The sequence below is a fragment of the Paroedura picta genome, chromosome 6, assembly GCF_049243985.1.
Source record: "Paroedura picta isolate Pp20150507F chromosome 6, Ppicta_v3.0, whole genome shotgun sequence".
NCBI classification, from domain to species: Eukaryota; Metazoa; Chordata; class Lepidosauria; order Squamata; family Gekkonidae; genus Paroedura; species Paroedura picta.
Window position 1 is genome coordinate 96,207,240 of NC_135374.1, and position 24,645 is coordinate 96,231,884.

General features: G+C 42.0%; 1 long non-coding RNA gene across 1 annotated transcript in view; it reads right to left on the minus strand.

Moving 5' to 3' along the window:
• LOC143840742 (uncharacterized) overlaps window positions 1-23,390 on the minus strand; it is a 267,254-nt gene extending 243,864 nt beyond the window's left edge. The window contains exon 1 of the long non-coding RNA XR_013232367.1: window positions 23,248-23,390. This is a non-coding gene — a long non-coding RNA (uncharacterized LOC143840742). The remainder of the gene's footprint in view (window positions 1-23,247) is intronic.
• Window positions 23,391-24,645: the final 1,255 nt, after the last annotated feature.

The window sequence follows — 24,645 nt, forward strand, 5'->3', positions numbered from 1 at the left end:
AAATTGAGAGGGTGCAGAGGAGAGTGACAAGGGTGCTACAGGGCCTGGGGACCAAACCCTATGAGGAAAGGTTGAGGGACTTGGGACTGTTCACCTTGGACAGGAGGACGCTGAGAGGGGATACGATTGTTTAAGTATTTGAAAGGTTGTCACTTGGGAGAGGGCAGGAAACAGTTCCTGTTGGCAGCAGAGAATAGGACCCGTAGTTACTCATTCATTCATTCATTCATTCATTCATTCATTCATTCATTCATTCATTCATTCATATACCACCCTCCCCGAAGGCTCAGGGCGGTTCACATAAAATAGAAGCAATACAGATAACCAGTAGAATGGTTATGTAAAATGGTACCAGCTAGATATCACAGTCCGAGTAGTTCAGCAGTGCAATTGAATGCCTAAGAAGGTGGTAAACTCGGCCTCATTGGCAATCTTTAAGCAGCAGCTGGACAGATACTTATCCTGGATGCTTTAAGCTGATCCTGCATTGAGCATGGGGTTGAACTAGATGGCCTATAGCAGTGGTCCCCAACCCCCGGTCCGGGGACCGGTACCGGTCCGTTGATCAGTCGATACCGGGCCGCAGCTCCTTCTCATCCTCCTCCCTGGCTGCTGCCTCAGGGGCTGCCCTGCCACTCTGCCACCGGTTCACCTTTGGTGCTTTCCAGCGGCTGCCATGGCTGGGGCTCCCCCTTCGTGTGGCACTGCGAAGCTGCTACTGGCAGCGCCCCCCAGTGGGCGGCAGGAAGTCAGGGGCACCAGCAGGAAATCAAGTGGAGCAGGGACTCAGCTGGTGGTGGCAACATCCTTCGGCAAAAGGCTACCCTCCCCGGGCCTCAGTAAAATTGTCAAGCGTTGACCGGTCCCCGGTGATAAAAAGGTTGGGGACCACTGGCCTATAGGGCCCTTTCCAACTCAATCATTCTACGATTTCTACAGTTTCTAACACTGCATCTTCTCATTGTCAGTTCTAAACCTCCTATTTTCATGTAGACTCTGCCTAAGCAACCTAGATTTCTTCTAGCCCCCACTCCCTTATTAGCATTAAACTGTCTAACTACTCTACTTCCTTTTATCTGTTGCATTACCAAACAGCTTGCGTACAAAAGCAAACAATGTTTCGATTCAGATCAAGTGGCCAGGAAGCAGCTTGAGATGTGTAATGACCATTTGTTGTTATTCATTGCGTAAAGAGTCAAACCAAAACTGATGATAATGCTTTCTGCATGTGATATGTCAAGACATGATCCCATATGGAGCTAATTAAAAAGCTGCAGCCACAAAGTTTGGAAACCATGACTGGAAGAAAAGTGTTTACATTCAGCAGGTTAAAATATAGGCTCTTACCTAGTATAAACTGGTATCCAGTGGACAGTTATGCAAAACCAGAAGCCATAACAAAGTCAACGATAATGCACAACACTCCAGTTGCCTAACAACTATACTGCATCTACAGAAAGAACTATCAAACATTTGGAACATGAATGCCTTTGCACGAGATGCTTTGGGATACCCAATTTGCAAAATCAATGCCTATGATCTTTAAATGCCTTCTTACTTCATATTGAAACAGTGAACAGTCCTACTAATCCTTCTACAGGAGATAACAAAAAAGCTCAAGTGTATTTTTACTAGGTCATTTAAAAAATAAAAAGCATTACTAACACTTCTAATAGGCTAGATCCAGCGATCTGCTTCTGCAATGATCACAGATCTTCCCTGCTTTCATTTCCCCATAGCAGTTCCTTCTAATCCTGGGAAATTTGATTACAAAGTTTATGGGACCCTCATGAAGTAAGAGCCCTATGGGTCAGTGGTCTGCAATGAGGAGGAAGGGGATGAAATCACCCTCCCTCTTCGGTTAGTAGAGCCCCATTCTCCATCTCCACAGTAGCCCACTGATTAACATCGCTATTACCCCAAATGGCTCATGACCTAGGGGAAATCCATTTTCCCATATCCAGTGGGACTGCTGGGGTGGATGAGAAAGTGGGAGAGAACTATATATATATGTATGGCATATTTCATCCAATAGATTACAACTAATGTATAGAGTTAAAGGAGGAAGAAAGCAGGTGTTGGTACTGTGACAAAGAACGAGCTGACTTCTTCCACATGTTGTTGGAATGTCCTAGAGCCCTCTTATATTGGGACAAAGTGGTTTAAATTATAACACATAGTCTTAAAATAAAGATACCATTGAAACCCGGGAAAGCATTTTATTGAACTATTTTCCAGAAATACAATCAAAGGAACTCTCTATAGTACTTCATATGCTAACATTAGCAAGACTTAGACCATTTCCACACAAGGAATCTACCCCTGGTCAGCCTCTGGTTGCTGGCAGGTTTTAGAGCCCCCTCCACATTACATTACCTGCATCCTGAGGCTGTCCAGTGGCTGGCTTGCATTTTGGCCAGATTTGCCTTGGGGTGAGAGAAATTGCAAAAAGTGTATTTGCCACTTTTTATCTCACATCCCATTGGTAAGCAACCAGAGGCAATCCCGTAAGGAGAGGGAAAGGTGTGATAGTCTCTGCAACATTGTCCTACCCTCACACCCGCCCTCCCCTCTCAATTTCCTGTTCCAAGTAATTTTTTAAATGGCACGGTCTATGTTGCAGTGTGACTGCAAAGCTACATTGTCAAAGGTAAAAAAAATCTTCTGCAAAGTGCCATTGACCTTTCACTCCTTTGCACTCTGAGAATGGGAGAAACAATGCAGGAGAGACCAAACATATGATTACTCTCACATCAGTGTTCCCCACACATAGCCGTATTTTAAAAATTCCAATGAATTGGATAAACTTGGGATACAAACCCATCACTGTTGCCATGTGATTTCCAGCATGCTACCAGCACAGGAGCAATGTGGGCTCGAGCTGTCCTGTAACATTAGAGTTATCCCTGATTTGAGAAACACTGCCATGTAAGCGTGGGTTAAAGGGCAACAGGAATACAAAATTTTGAGCAGCCCACCATGAGACTAAAAGTCAGTGTTACCTGAAGTGCTTTGATGGACTGCTGAAGAGCTCCCATTGATGTCAAAAGTCTTTGATCAGGCTTTAAGACACGGATGCAGATAAATTACTTTCAAACAAACCCATCCGAGTCAATCATATGTAATTAGAGGATCTTATCACAGTTCACTTCTTTTCTGCAAGGCTGGCAACACACTCAGTAGTGCTATTTTCCCCCTCAAGGCCACATTGCAATTTTACCATCTACGTTGAAAACTGAAAAAAATATCATCAACGGTGAATACATTATGTAAAGTAATGAGCCAAGTCCTCTCTATTCCTGGTTGGAAAGCTAGAAGTCTTTGTTGGGTAATTTGTAATGCCTGAATTTTGCCTTATACAGAACATAACTTTGTTGCCACCTCTTTTCCACGGCAACACAAAATTCTTGTCCCCCATCTTAGGGTGAAACTCCCTTCCCCGAAGCACCATTAGTCTCCAAAGCCAGCAAACCAAAAATAAAGACCAATATGAACGGCTAAACATATAAATCTTTATTACAAAATGTCAAACAAGGTCCAGATTGATACTCGTTTTCAGACACTTTCTTCAGTAGCTCTCCTCTTATTTCTATTACATATCTTGTCCATTTTGTATGATTTTTTTAAAATTTTAATAATTCCTTAACACACTTCAATATATCCACTAGACTAGCGATCCCCAACCTGTGAGCCGCGGACCACATGAGGTCCTTCGACTAACTGGAGGTGGGCCCTGAAGGACGCCTTCTCCCCCCCTCTGTCATGGGTTAAACTGTCAGTTTAATTGTCATGAGTTAAAATTTCCATGAAAATAAAATGTTCCTTATGTTCATTGTTGTGGCGTGTCTGTATCTCATTTTGAAGGGATGTTTAAACATTACCATAGCGATCAGAGAGCGTTAGGGCAGTGGTTGAGAGTAGAGGAGTAAACTACTCCCCCCACCAGGCCTCAGTAAAAGGCGTTGAGTGGTCCCCGGTGAGTGGTCCCCGGCGTTGAGTGGTCCCCGGTGATAAAAGGGTTGGGGACCACTGCACTAGACCATCGGTTCTATTTTTATAACAGAGGTACCTCAGTAGCCAAGCTAGCATCTGATTGAGGGCCTCATTCTAGCTCTTGGGGAAAAAAAGACCATGGTTTGCATGTGCAGATGAACATGAAATGCATAGCATCCTTCAATTCAGTTTCCTACCCATGTTGTAAATATCACTGAAAGTGTCTTTTAATTACTTCTTTTCACAATTGGGAAAGTGTCTGCCATTAATCACTAGCTTTTACAGTTTTATTCCCCCAATGCTTTTGTGAACGACAATTGAACCCAAAGGACTGATTAGCTTTTCTAACAAATAATTACCACACTGCATATTACTAATGTTTACTAATTTGCTACTAATTTACTTTCTTCTTATATCTGTACTCTTATAATCCCCATTACATTGTCTGAGGAAGTGTACCGGCATACGAAAGCTCACGCCTTGAATAAATCTTTGTTGGTCTTAAAGGTCTTTCTTGGTTTTTGTTGGTCTGATTGGACTAAAAAAAAAAAAATTGAAAGTATTTTAGTTGTAGCTCTAACTTTTACAGCCATTCCTTTAATCAGAGGAAACTATTATGGTCAATATATTAACAGAGAAGATAGTGCAGAACAGCTTATTTCTGAGTAATATGCAGACACAAAGAGGGAACCTACAAGAACTTGTGAGAGAACATCTATTCTCAGCTCTGCAGGGGGAAACCTGTAAAGGGTCATGACTTTCTCGTATATCTCCTCTCCACTACATCCTTTCCCCTGTCGTGGCACCCCCCCCCCATAGCCGCATACCTCCTGCTTTCTTCTCTTCAGCTATATTTATTATTCATAGAACAGCAACAGGGCCGTTAGTTATATTGCTATAGATTTACTACAAGAAGAGCTTGTAGTAATGTGTCATGGTGGATCAAGGGTAGGTGCTTGGGAAATGAACATTGGCCTGAAACTAGGGGGGGCCTGTAATATCGTTACGTCTTTCGTGAAAAGTTGGAAGGTATGTAAATAATGGAAAGTACGTAATTGCTATAATTTTATTCCTGTTTCTGGGATGTGGTAGGTTGCTGATCTAATCCATCCCTGATTGTCTTGTGTTACTTTGCTTTCTTTTCATTTTATGTAACGGACATTAAGTTTTAGAAGTTCAACTGACCTGGAGGAATGGGGGGGGGGAACTCAGATCCAACTTTGTTTCCAGTTTTTAAGAATTCTATCTTTCTGTATTCCTCAACCTTAATGAGGTCAATTGCCCTGTGGAGTTTCATGTCCACCCCCAGCAGTAATTTTTAAAAAATAAATTGCAGAGTATATTCTGATGGCATTGGGGTCATTCTTACTCCCAGTAGCATTGAATGGGGAAGTGAAATGAGCCTATAGGATGAAATTGAGAAAATTATGTTTTCTTAATTTCCGTATATTTTCTCCCCTGTGAATGTTCTGCTTCTCAATTCCTGCACTGCCAAAGGCAAATACTTAATGAAGTGTATGGATGCGTGTGAGTGTGTGGGGGGGTTATTATTATTTTGCAGCTGGTGTTATGCTCAGTAGCCCCCCTTCAGTTCTGTGACTTATTTTTAGGGTCGAGTTGACCCCAACACCAGAGGAGTAAAGTACTTTTTTTCCCCAAGCACATAAAGCAGTAACAAAAAGCAAGGTTGTGGTAAGGGTAAAACAGCAGAGAACACTGTAAGTCACTTTGGGTCCCCACTGGGGAGGAAGTTGAGGCATAAATAAAGGAAAAAACTAATACATACACTCTTAAAACAAGTAGAGACAGGCAATTTTACCAAGCTCCTATAAATACCAAGGCTCTCTTCAAGCATAAGCGAATTTCTACCCACAGGCTCACAATTCTAAGAATTAAGAAGAAGAAATAGGGGAATGGAAGAAAGAAGTAAGAGGGAGGTATATAATATGCTAGAGAACATCCACCTCAAAGTTCTTGACCTACCAGGGATATATCATCTACAAACAGAAATAGTCTGTTATACCAAACAGCTTTCCAATACATGGGTAGTTGCTCTGAGGATAGATATATAAGCAGATCCTGAGTTGTTTGAATTTGTTTTAACTGCTGCATGTGCAGTTTTAAGTGTTATAGGGATCTGTAGCCTCTGAGCCACCTAGGGAAGTGGAAGGAGGAGGGGGTGGTCAGGGGTGGGGGGGACAGAAGGTGAGTGGCTGGCTGATTGAAAGACAGGCTAGCCGGTTGGAGGAAGAGGCACTCAGGAGTGGGACAGCCACCCAGAGTGGGTGTTAAGCACTGAGTGGCACTTAAACCATGAGACCAGCTCCTCCTCCAAGGCCTTGGTAGAAATGTATTATATGGAACAGATTTGGGGGATGGGGAAACAGGATCTGTGAAAAGTTCACAAGAGTTCAGAACATTCCAGCCCTCAGCAAATACACCCTTTCTCTGCCACTTATCACAACAGCTTTGTTGGCCACCAGATGGTAGCCAAAGGTGATGCTGCTGAGTGGAATCTTGTGGCCCTTCTTTAGAGAAGAGAAAACTTTTTATATCCCCCTTTTCACTACCCAAAGGGTCCAAAAGTGGCTTACAAACACCTTTCACTTCCTGTGAGGTAGGTGGGGCTGTGAGAGCTCTAAGAGAACTGTTATGGAAAAACAGAGAATTCTGACAGAACTGTGACTAGCCCAAGGTCATCCATCTGGATGCATGTGAAAGAGTTGGGGATAAAACCCAGTTCTCCAGATTAGATTCTGCTGCATTAACAAAAGAGCTATGATAAGACTGCCAATGTCCTCGTGGAACCTGGAGTTCTCCTCCGAAGACAAGAAATGTCCAAGCCACAGAGATCAGCTGGAGAAAATGGCTACTTTGGCATTATACCCCTCTGAGACCTATCTCTTCCACCAACCCCCCCCCCCTCTGGGTCCACCCCCAAATCTTCAGGAGTTCGTCCAGTCATATAACAAACGGGGTGATCCCTTTCTGAATAACATCAAGATGGGGAGTCCTAGGCTGATCTTCAGTCTCCACACCCAGACACTCCCTCCTGCCTCCTGTTGAGCCACCTGGTAACTCCATTTTCATTTTGGGTACTTTCACAAGTACTGGAAGTGCTAAGTAGTAACCCTACTAACTCTTAGAAGGCACACGGAAAGAGCCTCCATTAAATGAATATTTTATTCTCGGGTTTTTTAAAAAATGCAAACGACGAGACACAGATTATCTCCCAAAGAAGCAAGAATAATTGTTTCCAGCCCAGATAATATTTTATCCTTACAGCAAATAAACTTAGAATTTTCTTTCCCCCATTAAATGCTTCCATTCACATCCTTTATATTTTAGTTGGCATGCTGAGATATTTGTAAGAGCAACATTTGTTTAACATCTTCAACTTATCAACGATAAGGAAGGGGAGAACGAAACAAGAATTAGAATTTAATTTTTTAAATCCCATCTAGCATTCCAAAGATGTATCAAGATATTTACATTCCTACTGCCCTCTTTTGCAACCTACACGATAACATTCCACAAAATTATTCTTTGCTGTATATAATTTCATTTACGTAAGCAGGAATCTGCTTTATGGACAACATTGCTATTTTATATTCTATATATATATTAAGGAGGAGGAGGAGGGGGGCCAGTTTTTATACTCCGCTTTTCACTGCCCGAAGGAATCTCAAAGCAGCTTACAATCGTCTTCCCTTCCTCTCCTGAAAAAACAGAGTCTAATGTGGTTACAACATGTCCATCGCACAACACCTCAAAACTTCATCAGGTACTTAATTATAGACTAGTAACAAAGTCCCTTGAGACAATGGGCTCTAGAAAACAGGGGCCATGTCCTCCTCTGGGAGGCCAGAGGGCAGAAGAGAAGGCAGTTGGTGGACATGCCAAGGCAGCCAGACCTGGAACTTCTCCACACTGGTGGAGGCTTGGTTGGGGGCAGAGTCCATGCCTGTAGGCCTTCAGAGCCATGGCTCACCACTTGATGTAGAAGTGCTCCATGGATCCAAGGCCTGTCTGGGCCTAGATGCCTGGCAAGGGGTCACAGGTGGGCAGCTCTTGGGGCTGGAGGGGCAGAACTGTGAACCCTCCCCATCCCCCCCTCCAGCTTCAAAGCTTGTCAGTGAGAGGGAGCAGGAGCAGGATGAAGGGCCAGGGTACTCTGTGGAGGCCAAGTGGCATGCTAGGATCTGCAGCCCTTGGAAACACATTGGGCAGGCATACAGGAGCTGAGGCTCCATCATGGCCAAACAGCCCTTGTAGGCAGCATAGCTCCAGCCAGCCCAAACCAGCACCCCTTCACCAGAATCCCCATCCAGCCGTAGTGACAGAGAAACTCCAGGCTGGAAAGAAGCAGTTGCTCCCTGAGTGGGGCAAATTCAACCAACAGGGGAAAAGGCAGTCCAATTTTGTCAGCAGTTGCCGGGCAGATGCCTCGGATTGCCTTTTTCCTATTTATGGAATCCCCCACAGACACTCAGAGCCAATCACCTCCTGTTTTGTCATCGGGTCCACAATGCGGTTTTTATTATAGGGAAAGATAAGCAGAGATGTGGCAAACATCTGCCGTGAGATTCAAACCCACGTCTTCCCGCTGCTTTCGTACTCAACCCACTTGACTCCTATTTCTCTTCTATAGGGAAGCCAATTTGAAAAGAGCTGTTTTTCTGCATTGTTTTAGCTTGGCAGTAAAAGGATTGTCCAACGCATAAGCCCTTCGGAGCCTGCCTTATTGGCCAAGCTATACTTATACCAATTTCACTGGTGCTTCCTGGCTAAGGGTATCATTTGCAGCCAGCCTCAAAGCTCTAATAAGTTAGAGTGTCACGCTATGGAAAACGAAAAGCAAACTTCTACTGAATGGTTTTGTTGCTGCCTTCCTGTAGCTCTTCAGTAACAACAGCTTGTTCTTATTAGAAGCCCTTTTATAACTCTGTTGTAATTGCTGTTTGCTTCAGACCTTTAGATGACTGGCGGGTGGGAGGGGGGAATGTTTTCTGTCTGCATGCACCAAGGATGATTCCCAAAGAACAGGACTGATGAGTGATGGGTGGATGTTTCCCTTCAGCTTATTGTCTTTGCCCCAGTATGTAACAGCACTTTACCTTAGTCTCCTTGTTAAAAAATTTAGATGCCTTCTTTTAAGAAATCGTCAACTCAAATTTTGCTGCCTGTCAGTCGGAAACCATTGGATTTTGTTTTAAAACACAACTGTGACTGTAGAGGTAAGAGACTGCTGTTGTAAAAATGACATTAAATAACTGGCATCATTTTGAGAAATGAAAGCTAATGGATATGTTCAAGAATTGCCTGGCTATACATTTCGGGGGGGGGGGGGAGGGCAGATATATAATGGCTGGGACTTTGAAGGTGGTTTCATAACTACTGTAATGGTTCTCACTGATAAAAAGAATAGCTACTTTTAAATAAATGTTATCTCTTGGACAGTGCAAGCATCCAAATCTGCTAGACCTCATATTGAATACTGTGTCCAGTTCTGGGTGTCACAGTTCAAGAAAGATATTGGTGAGTTGGAATTTGTTCAGAGAAGGGTGACTGGGATGGTTGAGGGGCTGGAACCCATGTCTTACAAGGAGAAATCATATCATGTGATAAGGGATAAGAGTTGCAGCCTAGGATCACTGTAGGGCTAGTTCATAAAGGGTACAGAGGAGAGCGACGAAGATGATCTGGGGCCAAGGGACCAAGCCCTATGAAGATAGGTTGAGGGACTTGGGAATGTTTAGCCTGGAGAAAAGGAGGTTGAGAGGGGACATGATAGCCCTCTTTAAGTATTTGAAAGGTTGTCACTTGGAGGAGGGCAGGATGCTGTTTCTGCTGGCTGCAGAGGAGAGGACACGCAGTAATGGGTTTAAACTACAAGTACAACGATATAGGCTAGATATCAGGAAAAAGTTTTTCACAGTCAGAGTAGTTCAGCAGTGGAATAGGCTGCCTAAGGAGGTGGTGAGCTCCCCCTCACTGGAAGTCTTCAAGCAAAGGTTGGATACACACTTTTCTTGGATGCTTTAGGATGCTTAGGGTTAATCCTGCGTTGAGCAGGGGGTTGGACTAGATGGCCTGTATGGCCCCTTCCAACTCTATGATTCTATGATTCTATGATTCTATAAACAACTATTTTCTTCAAATGAAACGAAGTCCTTCAGGCCAGATGAACTGTTAGCTTGACCTGTATAGCTGGCAAAATTTTAGAACAAATTATCAACGAGTCGGTCCTTGAGCAGCTACAGCAGATGGCTGTGATTACTAAGAGACTGTGATTACTAACCTTATCTTTCTTTTAGAGAAAGTTACCACCTTCCTGGCATAGGAATGCTGTGGATATATTTTATCTCAATTTCAGTAAGGCTAAGGTTCCACATGATATTCTTGTTGAAAAACTGGTAAAATCCTATTACTCTTAGGTAGATCGATAATTTGTTGACAAATTGTACCCAAAGGGTGCTTGTTAATGGTTCATCATCTTCTTGGAGAGGAGTGACAAGTGGAGTGCCACAGGGAGCTGTCCTGGGTCCCGTGTTGTTCAACATTCATAAATGATTTGGATGAAGGAATAGAGGAGGTGCTTATTAAATTTCCAGATGATACTAAACAGGGAGGGGTAGCAAACATTGCAGAATCAGAATACAGAATCAGGATACAGGATTATCTTGATAGGCTGGAAAACTGGGCTAAAATGAATTTCAATAGTGATAAATGTAAATGTCTGCATTTTGGTAGGAAAAACCAAATGTATCCTGGGATGGGGGAGACCTGTCTTGGCAGTAATATGTGCAAAAAGGATCTAGGGGGTCTTAGTAGATTATATATTGAACAGGAGTCAACAGTGTGACTCAGTGGCTAAAATGGCAAATAGGATTTTAGGCTGTATTAAAAGAAGTATAATTTCCAGATACTACAAGGTGATGGTCCTGCTTTACTCTGCTCTAGTTAGACCTCACTTAGAGTGCTGTGTTCAGTTTTGGGCACCACAATTGAAGAAGGATGTAGACAAATTGGAGCGCATCCAGAGGATGACAATGAAAATGGTGAGAAGTGCAGAGAGCAAGACATATGAGGAAAGGTTGAAGGAGCTTGGTCTGTTTAGCCTGGAGTGAAGATGACTAAGAGGTGATATGATAGCCATCTTCAAGTACTTGAAGGGCTGTCACAGAGGATGGAGCAGAGTTGTATTCTGTTGCCCCAGAGGGTTGGACAAGAACCAATGAGATGAAATTAATTCAAAATAATTTTAGGCTAAACACCTGGAAGAAGTTCCTGACAGAGCAGTTCCTTTGGAGGGATCTGGGATCTCTGCCCCAGCCTGTCTGTTACCTTTCTGTTCCACTCTTCCCCCCTGCCTAGACTGCTTCCTACTGCTCTGCCTGCCTGCTTGCCTGAGTTAAGGAATTAAATGCATTGTTGTTCTTTTAATAAATTAATTAATTTAGCCTGGCACTCTCTAGAGCAGGGGTAGTCAAACTGCGGCCCTCCAGATGTCCATGGACTACAATTCCCAGGAGCATTCGCTGGCAGGGGCTCCTGGGAATTGTAGTCCATGGACATCTGGAGGGCTGCAGTTTGACTACCCCTGCTCTAGAGACTTGTGGTGGGTTACAATATAAAATCCATTCCCATTTTCCTTTTGTCACAAAGGTAGTAAGGAGGCTGGTAGTTAGGGCCTATGTGTTTTCATTAGGAAAGTTTTGATTAAAATGTCAGGTAGGCTGCATCTTGGGCCTTAACACACTGGGCACCTTAACAATGACCCGAACTAGGATTTCAACATTAGAAGGCAATGCAGACATAACAACCCCGTCTAAGGCATGGCATACTTTAAATGATAGGGAAAATGGATTACTAAAGTAGAAGACAAAAACAAAATAATGCATTCGGTAAACAGTACCCTACAGTAGTACCCTATACATTTATATAACTGAACTCCTGCACCAATTCCTTTGAAGTGCTTCCTGAATATTTCTGTTTTATATAATCTATGGAATGATGTAAGTGTAGGAGTATTCCTGACCTCCCCAGGCAGGCCATTTTACAAGATGGGGATCCGAACACAGAAAGCTGATGTGCAGGCCACTATCATTCTTACTCATGTGCAGTGTAGAATCTCCAGCTGGTTTTGCTCAGATGAGCAAATCAGTTGTGACAAAACACAGCAGGACTTGTAACCCTGCAGATGCTGGTCTAAGGACATGATGAGCTTTGTAGCTGAAAACCAGTACCTTGAGTTAGAATCATAGAATCATAGATTTGGAAGGGGCCATATAGGATATCTTGTCCAACCCCCTGCTCAATGCAGGATCAGCCCAAAGCACCCTAAAGCATCCAAGAAAAGTGTGTATCCAACCTTTGCTTGAAGACTGCCAGTGAGGGGGAGCTCACCACCTTCTTAGGCAGCCTATTCCACTGCTGAACTACTCTGACTGTGATTTTTCCCCCTGATATTTAGCCTATATAGTTGTACTTGTAGTTTAAACCCATTACTGTGCATCCTTTCCTCTGCAGCCAATGGAAACAGTATCCTGCCCTCCTCTAAGTGACAACCTTTCAAATACTTAAAGAGGGCTATCATGTCCCCTCTCAACCTCCTTTTCTCCAGGCTGAACATTCCTAAGTCCCTCAACCTATCTTCATAGGGCTTGGTCCCTTGGCCCCAGATCATCTTCGTCGCTCTCCTCTGTACCCTTTCAATTTTATCTTACGTCCTTCTTGAAGTGAGGCCTCCAGAACTGCACACAGTACTCCAGGTGTGGTCTGACCAGTGCCGTATACAATGGGACTATGACATCTTGTGATTTTGATGTGATGCCCCTGTTGATATAGCCCAAAATGGCATTTGCCTTTTTTACTGCTGCATCACACTGCCTGCTCATGTTTAGTTTACAGTCCACCAGTACCCCAAGGTCTCGTTCACACACAGTGTTACCTAGAAGCGTACCCAGCAAATGAGCTATGACCAATGGAATGACTGCAGAGTAGGTACAATATGAATACAACCAACTCCTGGTAGCAAACAATCAGTGACATTCTGTACCAGCAGGAGATTCCAAGGTGACTTTAAGGGCAGTTAATGGGACCATTTAATTTCACGTCATGTCTCATAGCCTACCTCGTCTCCACATTCCAGTTATTTGAGCAGCTTTTCCCTTTAAAAAGGCACTTAGTCATCTGTCACACAAAGAAAGTTGCCTAAGTATCTAAAAGGCAGCATGGAACCACTTGTCTACTTCTTATAAAGCTTAGCCTGTAACTTTCTGCTATAAACCCAAGGACCACATCAAGTAAGCCCAACAGTATTCTAAAGTGTATATTACCATGGTAACAAGAGATAAAACAATATACCCATAAATTTCAGGTTATAAAAATATATGAGAATAAATATAAAAGGCCTCATATATATATTTGAGGGAGGGGAAAATGAAGCCCTGAGTGGAGGTTGTTCTTCTATTTCCTTAGAAATAAGTCCCATGAGTTCAATGAGGCTTTCAGTCAAGTATGTGTGGATAAGAGCGCGGTCTTAGTCAAAGTTCAATCCTACTAGACAGGTAAACCATCAAAATTTCAAGGATTTCTTCTGAAGTAGCATTCAGACCTCCAATGCCTGTTTACAGGATGCCCACTTTTAAAGATCATGTGTACTTTTGGATTCCTAGCCAACTTTTCCAACTTCCTTATAGAAAAAAAATGTCATAGGACTGACTGCTTGTTTTTGAAACAATTAAAGATAATAATGCACCCTAGATATTCTTTAGATACTTTTTCCTGTCCAAGTATAGACCGTTCTTACATGCCAGTCCAAACTAATCAACGTGCCTCAGCAAGTTCTCACCCTCCCACCCCATTTGTGTGAGTGTGTATGTGTGTATGTATGTATGTATGTGTGTGTGTGTGTGTATATATATATATATACATTGAGGACCTGTGGAGAGAGTGAGACTGAGTGATACATACTGTCTAAGTATGTACAGGTATTATCTTTTGAATGGGATGCCTCTCCTGGTCTTAACCTGGGAGTCGCTCTCTGATCCCTCCTCTCCTTTGTCTTCTCACTCTCTCTCCATGGCTTTTGATGGAGCTACTTGTCTCTGCACATCTCTCCTGTGGTGACAATGCCCTCATGCTCCCATGCACATGATGCCGCACAAGTTGGCCATTTGTGATAATGAATGTACTCTTCAGATTAGACTTCTTTCTCATATTTCAACTGAAACCTGAGTGTGAACTAGATCTAAATGTTAGATAATAAATGTTAAGTTTTTTTGCAATTTAGTCCTTGGGAGATGTATTTGCTGCAATCACTATCGCATTTCTATGACTGGAAAAACTCTGGGCAAATCCCAAAAATTTCATGCTATTTAATTCATCTGGTGGCTGCATTATTCATTTGAACCAAATTGGAAACGCCCCTTAATACTGCTCAGCAAATCTGACCATTGATGCCAGATTGATGCCAATCTGACCATTATACTAAATTAGATCTTTTCCCTCTTTCTCTTAAACCCTACATTTTAGTTTGTTATAAGCTTTGGGAAAGAACAAAATGAACCCAACATCAACAATCACCATGTTTGTTTTCCCCTGCTTTAATTTGGAATTCTCAGCAATAAAGCTGTCCTCATACTTGGTTTCTACCACATATATATTGCATATGTTAAACTACCCTTTTATGAAGTGACACCAACCCAATTTAACTTGGTATAAACAGACATGGTGCTCACTACTTTCTATTAATTTTCTGTTCCTCTTTCTGTTTTCCTTTGATTATTTCCAGTAAGTTGTGGGCCTCTTCCAACATCATTCTAGCTTTCACTCCTTATTTGTCTTCTTTTACTTCTATATTTATCTTGCTTCCCTTTTTTGTTCACAGCTTTGCCTTTTGGAACCCTTCCCCACATTTTACATCCCTTTCAACGAGAGTCAGCATGACTAGTGTCAAACTAGGACCGAGGACTGCCAGATCTCCCCTAGCAACCAGTGGGGGATGGGGGGGACTTACCTGAAGAAACAGAATGCACAGGGCTCATTGTTAGTGACACACAGGAAAAGAGGTCATCATACTAGCAACATTCAGGTGACACTCTGATATTTGAAGAAAAACTCTATGGTAGATGCTGTTTTACCATAGAGTTTTTGTCCAAATAACAGAGCATCACCTGGACTTTTCTGGTGTAATGATGTAACTTCCTATGTGATGCTGCTGACAAAGCCTGAACCTTTCTTTCTTTCAGAAAGCTTCCCCAGCTGATCAGCGGCAAGGCCTGGCAATGGGGAACCACTGCATCCAAAGGGAGGGAGATCTAACCCTGCTAGGGCCAAAATCTCACTCAAGCTCTGTAATGTTTCTGGATCTATAGATAATGAGTTACAGAGTGAGAAATGGCTGAAGACAACATTTATATATCTTATATAATATAAGATATAATAAGATATAATATGTATCCTACACAGCAGCTTTTAAGCCTCGTTCTAGAAGGGCTTATGATCTTAGGCCAAGTCCACAGTCCCCCGTTAAATATAAGGGAATGCCTCCGAACTCTAAGTTTTATCACTGTGGCCATCAAGTTCACTGGGTGAACTTGGGTCCACCAGCCTCTCTCAGCCTAACTAGCCTCTCTCAGCCTAACTAGCTTACAGATGTTTTGGAGATAAAACACTGACAACCATGTATCCCCTTTCTCCCACATAAACGGGTTTTAATTGTTTGGTTTCTTCTTAAGACTTAATAAACAATTTCCCCTTCAGCATGGATCCACTGATCTGTGTTACCTAACTGGATAAAGCCTGAGATTCAAAGAAGAGTGGTGTGGTTCCGCCTGTGAAACATGATTCATCTGCTTTCTCTTTTCTGGTACAAGCCCACTGCAGTCTGTAAAAAGAACTCCTGAAGCCAAATAGGCTGGGATTAGAGTTGTTAACTCTGGGTTTGCAAAATTCCAGGACATTTTGGAGTGGAGTCAGGGGAAGATGGAGTTTGGGGAGGGGAAGAACCTTGGTAGTGTATAATGCCATAGACCCTGACCTCCAAAGTTGCCACTTGCTCCAGGGAACTGATACCTGTATTCGGGAGATCTCCAGGTCCTGCCTGGAGATTGGCAACCCTATGTAGGATACAAGAATGGGAGACTGGTGGCACTTACCACCTTGCCTGGATGGCAGTCTCCTTCTGCTCCAAGGTTTGGATTCACGCCAGTGTTTTGAATGTAAGCTTTGTAACTCCTGAAGTTCAGCATATGCCATTAAATATCAGCTCACGAAAGGCATGATAGACTTGGTTTTCATGCCTGCCTGCCACAGAGGGGAACGGTTAAGAGGCAGGTCACAATACAGCAGCCCAACACTTTCCCTGCAAAAACAGTAAACTTTGATATTCTGCCAAATTTTAATAGATAGATTGCTTCAGCCATTCAGTTACTTAAAGAAAAGACACGCTTGTTTCTCCCCTGGCCCAACACCGAAGCCCAAACCTTGATGGCCAGATAAAGCCCCTGCTCCTCTAGCTCCAGTTCCCTGTAACCCGAGCAAAGAGGTCTCCATCCAGCTATCTAACGTTTCATAGCTTCTCCTTAGGCTCAGCTCCTCCTGGGAAACTATCCTTTAAGCACTTCTGCTCCATGTCTTTCTGCGTGGCTCTCCAGCTAAACTCTCCAAGAGAGATTTCAAAACATTTTAATCAAACATTGTGGGCCAACGGCCAATTCTTTCTTTCTTTTTTATCAGGAGCCTCCCGTATTCTTTATCATGAGGCTTTGGTTAGTCTCAAAAGTTTCACCCAAATGCATGATTACTTAGCATGTATCCATTTGTTACCCTTAATGAACTTGTAACCACAGGCCAGGAATTTACAATCGTCTTATGTTCCATTAACCCCAGGAGGTCTTTGGGATTTGTGAGCGGTATCCTCCCCATCCCGCAGCAAAATGTCCTGTTTGAAACTTTTATAAGCAGAATACAGGGGAAGCGAATGCTGGTAAACAGATATCTGAGGAAGAGTGCTTGCACTCAAAAGCTCACGCCTTGAATAAATCTTTGTTGGTCTTAAAGGTGCTACTAGACTCTCGTTTTATTGAGATATCTGGAGGAGACAGACATCCTGTTTTTCAATGACCGCCTCAGAAGCGAGTTGCAGCTACTTCTGGTTTCTTCTGAGAAGGGTAGAAGCACAGGATCCATCATGTACTTTCCCCTAATGTCCCTGACCTAGATACCCCAGGCTAGCCTGGGCAGAGTCTGCACTTACTTCGTTTATTCCATTGTCAATCCTGTTGAATTCAGATCGCTTTGAACTCGGGTCTTCCTGTCCTCTCCCCTCCCCATTGAAACAGGAAAGTGTTCTGAACGTGGTTAGGGAGGCTAAGAAGGGGGGGGGGGAGACAAGCCTCTTTCTTTCTTTTCTTGAAGGGGGAGAGGAGCCAAGAAGGGAGCCTCTTTCTTTTCTTGGGGGGTGGGGGGCGGAGAGGATTGAAGAAGGCAAAGAAGGGAGAAAAAGTCCAGGATCAACAGAAGTTGAGAGAAATTAGGGGCTTCTGCTTTAAGGCAAGCTTGTCACATGACCAGGTGTGGCCTATCAGAGGTTCTCTAACACGGAGCTTTCTTTCCCAATCTGGATTTGAAAAATATTGAGCATTTAAAGCACTCTAAGATATCGCACAATAAAGGTAGGGTCACTCCGGATCAATCCTTCTTGCTGCAGAAGGAAAATTTAAATCGCCCAAAATCCAAACGGAAATCGCATTCTGTGTAGATGGCAGGGACTGAATCGACCTGAGGTTGGAATAAAAGCTCCGTGCGGTTTACACCCTGATTTCATCAGATCTTGGAAGCTAAGCAGGGATGGCACTGACTAGGGCTCATTCCGCACAGACTAGTTAATGCACTTTCAATGCACTTTCGAAGTAGATTTTCCTGTTCTGCACAGGAGAATCCAGCTGCAAAAGTGCACTGAAAGTGCATCATCCTACACATGTAGAAAAGACCTAGTATTAGAATGGGAGCCTTCCAATAGTATGGTCCTGATGAAGAAGCAGGCAAACAATGTCTGAATGTCTCTTGCCTTGAACACTCGTGGGGTCACCATAAATCAGCTGTAAACTGACAGCAAAAAAAAAAAAGAGTTAATATCTGGATTGGACATGCTCCTGGTACAGCTTTGACACCAGCAGCTATCCGTATGACAATATATCCATCCTAGAGGAGAGTTGAGTGCTTTATGCAAATGTTCTAGGTTTGCAGTAATTTCTAGCTGCCCCTAAGAGAAGCACAGGCTCAGCATATATTGTTTTATTTTTCCCAAGGTGGCAGGCAACCTTATATATGTGCAGTAGGCATAAGCGCCTGGAGAGAAGGGCAGTATTCTCTAATTCCCCACAACCATGACAAATTATATATAGAGCTGCCAATAAAACAATTGTGAAAATTCCTCCCCTGAAAAAGATCAGGTGAACTTTGACGGAATCTAAAACAGCTTTAGCACCTGTGAACTTTCTGAGATATGTTCTACACAACCTCTTGATAGAGCAGATGGTTTGTTTTTTTTTCATTCAAAGGGGCTTTGGTTAAAAATACCACTTAACTGTGTGCATTTATGGTGGAAGAAACAACCGTGGACAGAGACCTTTGATGGTGGAAGTGGTGCTTAGCCTTTTCTTTTATGCCATTTTATTGATATAAACTGTGAACTGAAACTGGTCTTTTCTGAAACACAGAGGATGGCTCTAAGAAGTACAGAGGCAATAGTTCCATCCATGAATGTCTAGTCTAGGTGCAGCATATCATTAACATGACAATTTACTAATGATACAAAATAAAGTTGTCCCTTAAGAAGAAGAAGAAGAGTTGGTTCTTATATGCTGCTTTCCCCTACCCGAAGGAGGCTCAAAGCGGCTTACAGTCGCCTTCCCATTCCTCTCCCCACAACAGACACCCTGTGAGGTTGGTGAGGCTGAGAGAGCCCTGATATCACTGCTCAGTCAGAACAGTTTTATCAGTGCTGTGGTGAGCCCAAGGTTACCCAGCTGGATGCATGTGGGGGAGTGCAGAATCGAACCCGACATAACAGATTAGAAGTCTGCACTCCTAACCACTACACCAAACTGGCTCTCTTAAGTGGATTGTTGCCTAGTTAGAAGGAAACATCACCACACACACATGGAAACATCCTTTCCCATAAACCCATAAGGATAAAAAAAATAACATATGTACTTGCCATACTCAGAACTGAAGACAGTGGCTACCATTTTGCCAGAGCCAGATTAAGGCCAACTGATGGCTGAAGCACAACCCAACAATGGTGCCCCTTGACCCCTCCAGTGCTTAATGGACAAGAGAAACTAATTAAGTCCTGAAGGTGAAATAAGGGATTAAAAATACAGTTTTCTTCCAGGCCCGATTCCAGAGATCTCTATTAAATATAAACATTTAAATTTTACAAATGTATTTAACACTAAATAGCAGTATGTAACATACTCAAATTATTTACTTATAACTACAGCAACAGAAAAAAATGTGAATTTTCAACACTTTTAAATACATTTTTAAATAAAATTCTTATAAGGGGAACTACACCACTATGAAAATGTATTGCAAACTACTTTTAATCACACTCCCAAAGAATACAATCGGCAAAATACCTGATATTATCTCAACTGATATTACGTGATGTTGAGCATCCTTTTCAATTTTGAAAATCATTTCTACAGAAATCTATATATTTCTAATGGATAAATATTATTGTATGAAACAAAATCTTTTATTCCATTGCTTTCTAATCAAAAGATGAAAAATTATGCTTATTGTTGCCTGCTTACAACTGTAATTTTTTTCTCCCACTTTTTAAATTGCAGAGTCTTTGAAGAAGTCTCCAGAGCTAATCTGGTGTAACAAATTTGCTTCTATATTTAGCAGAGACAGCATCCAGCCTGTCTTTTCGTATACTTGCCCCTGCTGCCTCCCCCCTGCATCTCAGTGTTACTGATTTCACTGCCTATCGTTTTTTATGAATAGCCACAACAGAAGGATTGACTGAGAAAAAATATTTAGTCCTCAAGGAGCTCCCCTTCCCTTGGTGCCCTAGGCCCGTGCTCATTTTGTGTAATTGTCAGTCCATGGCTGCATTTTGTGCAAAGATATAATACTATATTATTTTACCACTTTTCAACAAAGAGACAGAGATAAAATCAACTGCCTTAAAGTTCAGCGATCATAAAACCATTAAAACAACATTCAAACCATCATAAACTGATGATGAATTTTGTATTCAGCACAAAGAACAGGATGGACATCTTTCATTCTTTGAATGCAAACCAACAATGCTGTTCACTGGAAACTAGTTCTATAATAGCATTTAGAGTGAATTCTTTGGATTGTTATAACTTCGCCATTAGGGGACTTTCAGGACCCCCCCCCCCCAAGAACTGAACAAAGAGATGTCTGTCCAGGGACAAGCAGGAAACAAGAAGGAGACACGATGCAGATTGAAGTTTTGAGGGTATGCTTTTGCGTACATGTAAAATATATTTGCTTTGCTTTTTGGTAACTCCAAAGGACGAGAGAAGATATTCTGTTCCTGAGGAATGATTTCACATGAGCTGAAACAAGGAGGTAGTATGGAACTGCGCCTCTGCCATCACTAAAGGGCTCCCTTGTTCACTAAAGAAAAACTAACATAGGTCTCGTCAAACCACACACACATTATGACTCTAAACCATTGTAGTTCAGAATGCAGAGTGCACACCTTAAGTATGATGCCAATATTTTAACAGTCTTCTACATAAATCGCAGCAGCTTCACAAAAGTAACATTCATGTTGATAACCAGGTAGTCAGGCACATGCCTGAAACCTCAGGAGACTTTAGGAGACACGGGGAGAACTGACGTCACCAATTCCTACTATCTCACTCAGGATCAATGTAAAACCTATGGAAATCAGGATGGTTCCCTAGAGTGTCACCAATGTTCCTTCCTGGATCCAGCAAGAAGGGACATCAAAGCTTCGACCACCACCCTTCCATCCCTCTTGGGCTCAACTGGGAGCCAGCAGACTAATGATCCTCAACAGACACAATGACAGACAAATGGTAAACATACATGATTATATGAGTCAAATATGTCATTTCCTTGCAGGCATTTTGCGTGTTATTGTTGACAATCAATTCTAATATTAACAATTCAGTCCTGATCCAATGGATTCAGAAGGGTATAGCTCTGCTTAGGATTCAACTATGAATCTGTATTTGTAAAATTTTCTCACTGGCACACTGCCACAAGCTTCTCCTGCATTTCAACCTTTGAAACACTTGCATACACAGAGAGAACCCAGGGATAGAGCAAGATCCCAGGATAGCAAGGATTTCCAAGGCCCCTGCATGTGAACACCCAGGTTTGTTGGACTGTTTGTTGAACACCCAGGTTTGTTTGGTTTTCTTCTGGCAAAAACATGAAGTGAAATACATGCTAAAGCTGTCAGCTCCTTAATTTAATTTTATAATCTTCATTTGGAACAGACCAACAAACTTGCTTAATAACACTCATTTTTCACACGCTGGCACGTCTTCACTTCCAGAGAAAACTAATGGGCAGTGGAAACGCTGGAGCCCAGATCAGATCTTAAAAGAATAATACCATTAGGGAACACAATGAAGAAATGCAAAGTTCATAAATACTGCTTACAGAATTAATGGAGAGTGCCGCATTCACTTCATTAGAATAATCAATTCAACTTCTGGAAGATATTATTTCTGTTTTATGTTATGTGTTCGACACCATTTACATTTCATTGTAATGCTAAATACACACCTCGAATAATCCAATACAATATACAGAGGCACTCTTTGGGAGCTCTAACAGAGATGTCCCTTCATTTTAGCTAATAACAGTTGCTCCTAATTTCGTTAAGCAAACATTCCTAAATTTTTCGCGTTACATTTGGTATATGTAACACAATTTGTGGGCCTAATGCCTAGTGACAATATTAAACAGATCCAACTATTAGCTCAGCCAAATTTTTTCAAGGACTACAGAATAAAAGTAGGTCAGAACATAATAGTGACATTGAACTTTTCAACTGGGAATAATTAGGTTTTACATCCAGTGTTCAGTGACCTAGTCTGAAATGTAATAGAATCAAAAGGAGGGGTTGGCTTTATTTGTCATTACTTCAGAGCTGTTTTCCCATCCTTCCTTTTATTGCCTACACCTAAAGAATCCATAATTGTTAACCTATTGAGAAAGAAACAGTTTGCAGCTGGGTAGGATATTATAGCTGCTTAGCATGTCATAAAGAATCCGCCGCAGACTATGATAATTCCATTTCTCTCCTCCAGAATCCTATAAATTCAACATTAGATCATTGCTGCCGCCTCAGAGTTATTTGTTGCATGGAACAGAAAAAAATTCTAAAGTGCAATCCCATATAAAGTTACGGTCTTCTAAGACCGCTGACTTCAATCATTTAACTCTATTTAGGATCTATAAAACTTCATGTCTGAATAAAATTATTTTGTTACAAAGGGCTTATGTGGAGCATGCACCTTCATTCACCTCCCTTTACATCTGATGAAGTGCCTCAGCCCCTAGAAGTTTATGCTAGAATAGTATCTTGTTGGCCTTTACGGTTCTGCTAGAGAAACACACCCTCTGTACTTCCTCATGTAGCAATCCCCTCGGGTCCTTATCAAAAGCAAAAAGGACACAATAGAAATGCCCTTGTTTCCTTTAGACCATGGAACAAAAACAAACAAACAAACAAAAAACTCATGGATTTCTTTTCACCTTCCTTTGTTTTCACTTTACTTCTTTTTTTTTACATTTGATACGATTCACTCTATTCTAGGCCTCAGCCTGTTGTTATTCTCCTTATCCCCCCCCCAATGAATCTCAACTCCTTTGTTTTCATGCATTGTCGTTGCACTAAATACCATGCCATCTGTTTCAGTCATAGGTTCATCTTTGTGAGGATTCATAGAGGAGAGGCAGTCTGCTGTATCATAACAACCTGTAGAACTCTCTCCCTCTTTAGAATGATCCTTGTACAAAGATATGTGCAATACAATGGCAGGTATGACATCCATCTCCAAGTGGTCACAAAGATCACCATTTTGCTTTGCATATGCCATCTCTGAAGATGAAGGCCTGGTCCCAGGCTAACAATAATAGTGAACTGAGGAAGATGCAGGCCTACTGTCTGCTTACAACCAAATGAATTGAAAGGCCAAAGGCTGGCTTACTTATTACCTGATTGGTGAGCCAAAGGGTGGAAAGAAACATCCTTCTGCTTGGATGTGAGCCTGCCTCCACTTTCCTCCTTGTTTCCCTTGGTGTGAACAGAGGCCGAGACAGCTGGACAGCCCTGTCAAGCTCTCTCAAGCTGTCCTCCCCTCACCGTCTTCCAACACTCTAACAAAAGAGAGATCTGCTGCTGTTCACTCACCCTTGACAGAAACAACTCTTTTTATTGGCCAGCAGTACCTCTACTGTCCTTGGCTATATTCTTCCTTGGCCTCTTCTGCCAATGATGATTGAGGACTGGCAGGCATCAGAGAAGGTGAGAGGAGAATTAAAGGCCTGTGCAAGAAGCAAAACAAAAAACAAAAACCCAGAAAGCTGCTGAGCCAGAACACAAACTTATGGGACTGTATTTTAGTCCTGGATCCATTATACATTCCTGCAATGTGTGTGTGTGTGTGTGTGTGTAAGAGAGAGAGAAAGAGAGAAAGAGAAAGAGAGAATTTTATTATTTTAAAATTTTCTTGAGTTGACATTCTAATTTTGGGACATTTTTCCTGTGGGCGCCATTTTGCAAGGTCACAGATCTTTTTTCACATTCTTGTAGTATGCTCTTACTGGTGTTAAACCACATATTTTTGGGTTGTTGAGAAAGCTAAATATATTTATTTATTTATTTATTTATTTATTTAGATTTATATACCGCCCTCCCCGAAGGCTCAGGGCGGTTTACATTAAAACTAATCAACGATACATGAAACAGTCTTCGTTAAAACATACAGTAAATAATAACAGTGGTTGTAACCATATAACAGAATAATGTAACAGTATAACAGTATAATAAAATAATATAACGATGGAACGGGGCAATACCACAACAGGTCCAGAGCGCTCTGGTGGAGTTCTGGGAGGAAGGGGGGAGATTGTAAAGATTAAATAAAACATTATCCTTTAAGGTTTGTAATATCTGGGGAAAAGGATAAATCCAGACAAACTGTTATTTTTTAATGCTTACTTATTACCTGCTTGGTGAACCAAAGGGTAGTACTAGGATGAAATATAGCAAGAGAATTATTAAGGTGGCAACTCCTTAATAATCAACAAAAGTGACACTGCTCCCCATGTACAAATGAAAGGATGCCACAAATCACAGATAGGCAGAGGTACAGTGTAAACCTGTACTGAAGGATAAGCTTTCTGAAGTTGGCATTTCCAAATTTTACGAGTTTTAAAAATTTATTTATTTGGGGATTTATAGTCCGCCCTATCTTTGGAACATCGGAGCTCTTAGACTTTTTCTTCTAAAATTCTGCCTATATTTGAGACAATGTATTTCTGTAAATGACTCTTTTCTGTAATAAATGCCCAGAAATCAAAAGTACATTCTCAACTTACAGATATTCACCT